Below are 10,013 nucleotides of genomic sequence, written 5' to 3' on the forward strand. Positions count from 1 at the left end.
ATAATTTTCTATGGAGTTGGTGCCAGGGGAAGCTCCAACATTAAAATCACCTTACAGGATGAGCACGCTTGAGTTGGTAGAACTGAAGCTATAGTTGAAGGAAATTTTGGACAAGGGATACATTAGGCCAAGTGTATCACCATGGGGCGCACCGGTATTGTTTATGAAGAAGAAAGATGGTACTCTTAGATTGTGCATTGACTACAGGCAGTTGAACAAAGTGACCATCAAGAAAAGGTATATGTTACCAAGGATTGATGACTTGTTCGATTAGTTGAATGGAGAAGCAGTGTTCTCAAAGATTGATCTGAGATTCGGATATCATCAGGTACACATCAAAGAGGAGGAAATTTACAAGACATCTTTCTGAACCAGGTATGGGCATTATGAGTTTGTTATAGTTCCATTTGGCTTAACTAATGCTCCAACTACTTTTATGTTCTTGATGAATAGTGTGTTGCATCCGTATTTGGATAAGCTTGTTATTGTGTTCATTGATGATATATTGGTATATTATAAAAACAAGGAAGAGCATGTCGAGCATTTAACAACAATGTTGAGGTTGTTGAGAGAGCATCAATTGTATGTTAATACCATCAAGTGTATTTTCTTTCAGACTGAGGTACATTACCTGGGGCGTGTTTTCCCCAAGGAGGGAATTGCAGTAGATCCAGAAAAGATAAGGGCCATCATGAAGTGGGTAGCTCCTAAGAATGTGGATCAGGTGAGATATTTCATGGGGTTGGCATGCTATTATAGGAGGTTCATCAGTAAATTCTCATAGATTGGTTATTCTATAACATCATTGCAAAGGAAAGGTAAGAATTTTGAATGGACAGAGGAGTGTGAGGCTAGTTTTGAGTAGCTTAAGTAGTTGTTGACACATGCACCAGTGTTAAAGATTGCAGATCCGAACAAAGAGTTTGTGGTATGCACAGATGCTTGAAGGAATGGGCTTGGTGGATTCCTTATGCAGGATGGACATGTTGTATGATATGAGTTGTGGAAATTAAACAAGAATGAGATGAACTACCCCACACATGATATTGAGTTGGCATCGATTATACATGTGTTGAAGATGTGGAGGCACTATCTTCTTGGTAGGAGGTTTACATTGATGAGTGATCACAATGGTTTGCGGTATCTATTTGACCAACTAAATCTAAATGGTAAGCAGGCTCGGTGGTTGGCTACGATCAGTGATTTCGATTTCGAGATCAGATATATCAAGGTTAAAGAGAACATGATGGAAAATGCTCTTAGCAGGCAGATATAGGTAAATCACTTAGCAACTATGAGCTCCTATGGGACAAACTTACAGCATAGGATCTTACAAGCAAGCCAAGAGGATGTCATATATATGGAGATTATGCATAGGTTGCAGCAGAGTACAGGAACAAGTATAGGTACATGTGACAGTACAAGTATAGGTTCATGTACATGTATAGGTGTAGGTGCGCAGGATATGGATTATTGCCTTACAGCATATGGATTTGTTAGATTTATAGACATGATATATGTGTCGGACAGTAATGAGATCAAGAAGGTGATCTTGAGAGGGTTTCATGTGAAGCCATATTCGGGTCACCCACGTTATCATAAGACACTAACAACAATGAAGATATTTTATTATTTTCCAAACTTGAAGAGGGATGTAGCAGATTTTGTGATTAGGTGTTTCGATTGCCAGCGTGTGAAGGCTGAGTGTAATCATCAAGGTGGATTGGTGCCAATTGTGATTCCAGAGTGGAAATGGGAGGTCATTTCCATGGAATTCATCACAGGGTTGCCGAGGATAGTGAGATAGAAATTATTCCATCATGGTTGTTGTGGACAGGTTGATAGCCATTATGTGTACTATATGTTCAATTAATGTTTTATGTTTCCACCGTGGTTATTTAATTACTTTTATACGTAGTGTATAATGTTGCATGAAATTTAGTGTTGCATATCATATTTAATTAAAATTGTCAGGATCAGGTTAAAACCTATGGAATAATCAAGCATGTACACTTTTGCGGTTAAAATAATGAGATGTATGCAATATTGTTGAGTGGTATTTCCCGACAGAGAACCAGGGACACTACAGATTGTTATCAGAGCCAAGTTTCAACACTGGACAGAAGAAGATAATCATGAGAGAAACAGGGAAAATGAAGGGTGGCACATTGTTATAGCTCCAAATCTCACTCTTATGGTTTGTGATGCTGCACTCATGGCCTAGGGCAACCCCTCCTTCCAAACCTGGTCCTAAAATTTAAAAAACAGTGTTTTATCCCCTATACGCGACATTGCCCTGAGTTAAACGCGTGTACACGCGGGTCTGTGTATACCCAACCCGCGTGTATGTATTAAAACACTTAAAAAAATAAATAATTCCTCATTTTCGGGCGGAGATCGCAGGTTTTACCTGCTGATCACCTGTTAGTGCCCGTGGCCCAACTGTTCCCAACCAACTCCTAACTAAAAAACTACTTTGGAGATGGTATAAAAAGACATCAAAGGGAAGGCCTAAGGGAGAGAGCAAAGAGAGCAAGATTACTATGCTGAGATTTTTCCCCTTAGACCAGGTCTGAAGTCCTTGATGCCTTCTGCACTTCCCCCATTTTGCATAGGAAACCCTTGTTTCCATGTGTATTGGTGATCATTCATCCTTTATGTCATCATTGAGTAAGACTTGGAAGGAGCTCTTGTTGGAGGCTTGAGGCTGGAACGAATCCGGGAGGAAGCTTTGCTTGGAGCCTGCTGAAGGTGTTTCAGGTGATATCTTTCCGTTATATGTACTTTGTTTGCCTTTATATAAAAGAAACACGTCTTGGTTCCCGAAACAATCTTTCTTTATGCTTATGAGATTCTTGTCTTGAATTCTTATGCAAGTAGTTACTTAAAGATTTTCATAACTAACTTTATAGCATGAAGATGGTTTTCATATAAGTATTTGTCCATGTACTGTTGTGTTCTTTGATTTGTTTGTTTTACAGGTCAAAGAAGAAGAAGGGAACTCCAAGAAGGGTTTGGACCCTAAAGGCCTTCTCAAACGTAGGACCTTAGGTACGTACCCTTAACATTAGAATTTGCTTAAAGTAAAGATAATGGTTGTGTGTGTGTTTCTTTGAATAAGCAATTTTCAGTCTGGTAGAGTCTTAACCCAAAGGACCCTAGGGGTACTTTCCCTTCAACCAAAATTGGCGACTCCGCTGGGGACAACACTCGTGTTGTTCCTAGTTTGGGTAGTCTTCAAGCCAATCAAGGCTCAGCCCCTCTGTTTGTTGGCTCTGACTGTCTGATCTGTTCTTGAACTCTAAGCTTTTCCAGTTTTTCAGTCTGTGTTTTTTTATTTTTCTTGAAAGCCTTCATATACGCTGTTTTCTGGATTACAAAAGTGTATATACGCAAGTTGTACTAAGTGAACCCACGTATACGCAGGTTTCCTCAGTTACAGTCGCGTGTACATGCACTCCGCACATCACTGCAGGCGCGTATATTATCTAATTTTCAAGATTTATAAATTTTCTTTTTGCTGAATGTTTGTCTGGTGGTTTGGGTCAGTTTGAAGCAATCATTTTCCAGTAAAAATCCTCTGCTTAACAGGGGGCATCTTGTTCTGAACTCTCTCTAGTTATAAGGAGTATTAGTCTTGTTTTCGTTGATTGCAAGCGTCATTGTTTTTTGACACACAAGATTTCTGGTTAAGAATCTTGACTGCTCTGTTTTGGCAGAGTAGGAAGATTGGATTCAATCTTTGTGTTCATTTTGTTTTGGTGACCTTTTGTTTGCTTAACGAAACCATTTTTGTGACCATTTGCTCCTTTGTTTCGGGAAAGTTGTTTGTTACCATTTTCTTGAAACTTGTCTTTTGATCTCTTGGACTTTCATTGCTACTTTTGATTGTCATGAGCGATTTCAAACGCATTTATTTTAGTTGGTTTTTCATCATTTGAAAGGTGTCAATTCACAAAAGTGTTTGGTTGCCTATTCATCAATCATTGGTGTCAGTATTTTTGAGAGCATTCTTTGAAAAAAAGACTTCTTGGCTTCATTCAAAGAAAATCTTTTGAAAGTTTTGAGTTTCGCTTTCTTAAACTTGCTGTTCATTTGATTTCCTTTTTTGCGAAGTGAAAGTGCTTTATGTTTATCTTAGAACTTGTTTTTATTGCTTGGACGAAATGATTGGTAGCACATCATATTCTATCTAAGCATTTTAGTGGCAAGACAAATTTGATAAGTGAGCAACTTTCCTTCTTTGTTTGCAGAGTAGTCTTAAAATCTTGCATTCACATATAGTTGTTGCATTAGGATAGATTTGCATCTCTTTTTATGTATCAATAGCTTTGTTAGCTTTTGTGAGTGTGGAGTTTGAAAAGAAAGCAAAAAACTTTGTTTTATTAGAAGTTCCTCTGAACCCTATAGAAATTGCTCTTCATCGAAAAAAAAAGTGCATATGCATGTAGCTAAGTTTTATTAATTTCTTTTTGCGTCAAAAAACACCACTAGTTTCACTTCCGTGACCTTGTGACTTAAAGAACAGCCTAATAAAATCAAGCACTAATTAAAATCCACTAGAACTTTTTGTTTTAGTCAGTTACACCAACAAGTTTAGGATTTTAGGGCCTTGGATTAGGCGAGTGGAGAGTTAACTCTCCAAGGCCACATAAAACGTCAAACATAAGAGTCTGAATAACGAGAGTAAATCCAATAGCGTTAGGAAGACCAGGAAAGCTCCGGATTTGGGAGTTAAGCACGAGGGTCTGTGAAGACAGGGAAGAGAGATACCCCCTCTCCTACTTGTCCGAACTTACCTCACGACTGTTCCACCTGGCTTCTGCGATGAGTTGGTATCCATAGTTGCTTCTCCTAGGGAACTACACAGGTGGCTGTGGAGGGGAATCCCGTGGCACCTGAGGTCGACGTTGCATCACTCTCGACAGTACTACTGGAGGGCACCCTTGCGAAGCTTGGGGGCTTGCACCAGCGCAGGCTGTTGTTAGGAGGTCAGCGTAACTTCCTCTGTTACCTTCGCTGATAGGACTGGGCCGTCATTATCCCAGACTATCTTCGGAAGGCCCCTGACTCCACTTTCTTGTATTTTGGTGTCCGGTCCTCATCACCCGGAGCGGAAATACTTGGAAGTTGTTTGACTGGCTGATATCTTTAGGGACTTTATAGTGTGTGCTCTTTGTTCCTTGTATATAGTTGGCTTTAGGTATTTTTGTCTAGTCACGTTTGGACTTTGTGTTCTGAGTGACCAGCTTACCACTCTACCAATCTTGAAAGGCTTTTGGTTGTTCTTTCAAAAGTTGTGGAGTTGCCTCCTCAAGGGCAAAGGTTTTGATTGCTTATTCATATTCCTTGAAGAGTTATTTCTACATTCCCGTAGGGGAAGGGTCTTTGGATCAATTTAATATGGCTAATATTCCTGTGGAAACCAACCAAGGTACCCTTCCAAAAGGGGATCCTTGTGCTTTTCCTTTCTTTGGAAACGTTGGTACTCCCTTGATGGCCACTTTGAATATTCCTGGGTTGAATGTTGGACTACCCGTTTGGCTGTGGTCCACTCTGAATATTCCAAATGCTCTTGAAGCCTCTCAGTTGAATGATTTATTTCAAGGGCATCACATGGGTGCTAATTGTTCACATTCTTTCAAAGAGAAATCTGGGATTCCTTCTTCGCCTTCTTCTTGTAACAAGAAATCTAAAAAGAGGAGAAAGAGGAAGTCAAAGAAGAAGAATAAGTCTATCCTTTCATCTTCAACCTCTGCAAGTCATGTTGGAGATGAGCCTTCAGCCACTGCTAGTCATGCTGGGGGCACAAGTCTAGTCACTACAAGTCACACTAGCACTTCATCTTCAACCTCTGCGAGTCATGTTGGAGATGAGCCTTCAGCCACTGCAAGTCATGCTGGGGGCACAAGTCTAGTCACTGCAAGTCACACTAGCACTTCATCATCAACCTCTGCGAGTCATGTTGAAGATGAGTCTTCAGCCGCTGCAAGTCATGCTGGGGGCATGATTCTAGTCAATGCGATTCATACTAGCAAAGAGTCACCGACCTCTGCAAGTCATGTTCAGGACTCTCCGCAAGCCACTGCTATTCATGTTGGCGGAATGGAGGTTGATAAGAAACCTGGACGTAGAAGTTTTAAAACTAAGTTCCCTTGTAAGATATGCAAGGGAGACCATCTTACTCATTTATGCCCTGGTATTCCAGAGGTTCAAAGGATATGATCCGAGTCTGAAAATACTTCTGCTCCTAGATCTGATATGGTTTCTCATCAATCCCATCAACCATTGGTTGATAATGTGGTGAAGCCAGTGCAATCGCTGGCCGATTACACTCCTCTTTTGGGGGGTGAAGTGCCTAACAAAAGAGTTTGTTTGATCTCTAGTACAGAGTCTTCTAGTATAGGGGGCATTCCGGTTTCTTCGAATGTTCCCCCTCCAAGTGCTAAGAGTGTTTCCTTTGATTGGGATAGTCTTGTTGAGCCTCGTCTTCCTTCCGCTGCACCTTTTCAAATAAAGGTCAGAGTGAATTCCACAAATGTCTATCGATGTATGGTGGATGAAGGATCCTCTGCAAGTATTATATCCTCTTTGACTTGCAAAGCTTTGGGTTCCCCAAAGTTGTTGACATCTCAGAGTCAGTTGTTAGCCTATGATAGAAGACCTGGTGAATCTATGGGTGTTCTTCCTCAAGTGCCTATCACTTTAGGTGGGAAGACTGTTTTAATCGATATGATGGTGGTTGATAGCCCTTTAGACTTTAATATGCTACTTGGGCGTGATTATGTCTATGCTATGAATGCTGTGGTGTCTTCACTCTTTCGAGTAATGTGCTTTCCTCATAACGGGAATATTGTCACTATTGATCAGCTTGCATCTGATAATCACCACCCTCATTCGACTTTACTGCAGAATGCCCCTTGGTTTGTTCCAAGTGTTCAAGTAGACTCTACCCCGCCACGGGTGAATTATGTGGCATTGAGTCCTCAATGTTCAATTGCTTCTGAGAAGGATCCTTTGACTTATTATTCTCCTTCTTGGGACTTGGTCCCGGCAGTTGACCGAGAGATTCATCCTATAGGGACATGGGACCCTTTAATTCCCTCTTTTGATCCTTGTAGTTCTCATGATTTCTTAGAACTTGTTTTGCCTTCACAGGAGGAACTCTTTGAAGCCATGAGTTATGACTACCAAAGGAGTCCTTGGTCCGATCCCTGCAAGGGGTTTGTCTAGAAGAACTATTATGCGTAAGCTGCAAGGCTGCGTGGTTCCCTGTACCATATTGTATATATGAGGTACGCATTTTCAAGTTTTGTATTCTATAACACAAGATCTTATATGAAGTTTATATGTGGGATGTATTAACTTCGTGTCTAGTGTTCCTATTTATGTTTACAGAACTTGGAAGATTTCTCCTTTGGAAGTTTATGGTTGGTCCGTTCTGACAGGTATTGGTTCTCGAAACTGGCATATAGGTTAGGTTTTTCCACCTGCATTATGCATTTATCAGTTTCCTTTCCCATTTTTCCTTAGGATCGACCCCACCAAGTTATGGTGCGGAACCTTCTCATTGCTTAGAAGTATCATGACTTGTGTGGTAGAGCCTACCTTATCATGGGTGCCCTAGTTAGTACCTTTTTTGTCGCTTGGCACTCATGCTGATTTTTCATCCCTAGGCTCGGGAGTCCTCTGTAGTCCCGCCATGACTTATGCGTTGAAGACTCATTCCTCTTAGCTTCTCCGCTTTGTTCTGGCCTTATACCCTAGAGGCTCCTTTGTGTTGAGTTGTACTACTGCATTGCATGTTGACCATTTGCACCTTTTGGCCTAGAGCCGGCTTCACTTGGACTCGTGTTTAAGCCAACTTTTGACCATGACATCTGCAAAATCAACCTTGCATACCTTTGACTTCTGCAGCTTGACATACCCAGATCCGTGGAAAGAACATACCTCTGAGTGTCACTGACCAGTTTTCACCTCCCTGCATTGAGCATAGGAACGTTCCCTTCCCAGGAACTAGATCATCTGTTTCACCGACACTCGTTCTTTCCACTGTACCATAGCATAATTTTATTCTTTTTCCGGCTTAACAGAAAAAGACAAAAAAAATTAAATATTCCAAAAAGAGCGGGAACAGGGACATTATTTCCATTTATTGTTGGCAGCTAGAGTCAGTCGTGTCGCCCTTGAACAAAGCACTCAAAACAAAGTCTCCTCCGCATGGGTGGGATTTAGTTTGACTTAGGTACGCCATAACCTTGTTATCGAGTCAGTTCTCCCCCGATTGGTTATCTCTTCCAATCATATGGAGGGTTCGTTCGTGCCTCCTGCATGACGAACTTATACAGATTCATTATATGCTACCACATAGTCACATTGAGTCGTGCTTTTATTCAAGGGAAGTTAGCCTGAGTCGGCCTCTCTGCGGTGTCTCTTGACTCATTTTTCAGTCGGCCATCCCTGGTTGTCGGTATCATGTGTATCATCACATCAGCTATATTGGTCCTTTACTCGTGCCGGTTTGAGAAGGTCCCCATTGACTTCTTGCTGGCGGGTCTTGTCCTTATCGACGACGACACCTTGCTCTGAGGACAGGCCTAGAGCCGCACCCTGGCCCTATTTTCATTATTGATAGGTCACCTTGTGCTCAGCATCGATCAGTATCATGGGTCTTTGACTGAGTGGTTTCCCTTGTGTTCGACATCAGCATACATTATCACACATTGGGATTCATGCAGTACCTTGGTTTCCATTTGACCCTATTGGTGGATACCTCGCCTCTGTGTCAGCTTTCATTATTGGTTGGTTCAGAGGATTTCTACTGTGCGCTAGCCACATCTTGTGTACGCCGGAAACGTACTTCGGTTGGGTTACTACATATTTTTCGTCCGATTCCTTCCACATTATTGGCCTACGGGTTACACTCGCGCTAGATTGATGGAGGATGCCTTAATTCCTTCCTTCTAGCAGATCTTTCCCTATCGACTCCGACTCATTGCTCTGGGGTAAAGATCTAGAGTCCATTTGGCAGTACCTTGGGGTTTGCAGTCATTAGTGGCAGATCCTTCGCTATCGACAGTGGGAAACCATCATTGTCTCCTGATCGATAGATTCTTACAGGTGTTCAACTTCAGCTCATCTATTCACACTTGTTAGATTGTACTGGGTACCTTGACGCTCATTATCATTATCGGTGAGTAGTCTCACGTTTGTTAACGGTATACATCAATGACCGGTAATCAAACGATTTCTCACATGGTCGACTTCAGATCATTTATTCCCATGGTGTAGAAATGTACCACGGCGGTCGGTGAAGACCTCAGGTTGTATCAGCATTCATTGGTTCACTTGACAGTTGCTCCTGTTGCTGCTAGTTGATACCACTCCACCTTATATGTTGCAGTCAGTCATGACAACATTCTATATGCTGGCACCTGAGTTTGTAGTGTAGTACCATCCTATTCCATCATGTTCAGTTGGTACCTTTTGGGATCAGTCTTTGATATCAGTGATCCGTTGCATCTTTCAGCATCATTGACAGTCTTATATGTGATATTCAGACATGTACTTACTCATTATGATCAGATGATCCATTATGTATCTTCCAGTCATTTATACTTGTATACTTAGTGGATCCGCTTGTACTTGATATGCGGACATGCTTTACTTTTCTTGAGCATGGGTATGCCCGCCTCAGACAGTGTTTCTTTCTTATCTCCTTTTGGTGGCTTGGCAGGCTGAATTCTGGTGCAGTCCTCCTCGGTTTTTCGACAGAGTTCCTTTCCATGTACTTACATAATATATTTCGGCCATCATGTTCCCCTTCTGACCTCATATATTAGGGGGCATCTGTTATAGCTCCAAATCTCACTCTTATGGTTTGTGATGCTGCACTCATGGCCTAGAGCAACCCCTCCTTCCAAACCTGGTCCTAAAATTTAAAAAACAGTGTTTTATCCCCTATACGCGACATTGCCCTGAGTAAAACGCGTGTACACGCGGGTCTGTGTATA

This window comes from Pinus tabuliformis, chromosome 3_1 (assembly GCF_031772625.1).
Source record: "Pinus tabuliformis cultivar Carrire ecotype Pingquan chromosome 3_1, CPIR1, whole genome shotgun sequence".
NCBI classification, from domain to species: Eukaryota; Viridiplantae; Streptophyta; class Pinopsida; order Pinales; family Pinaceae; genus Pinus; species Pinus tabuliformis.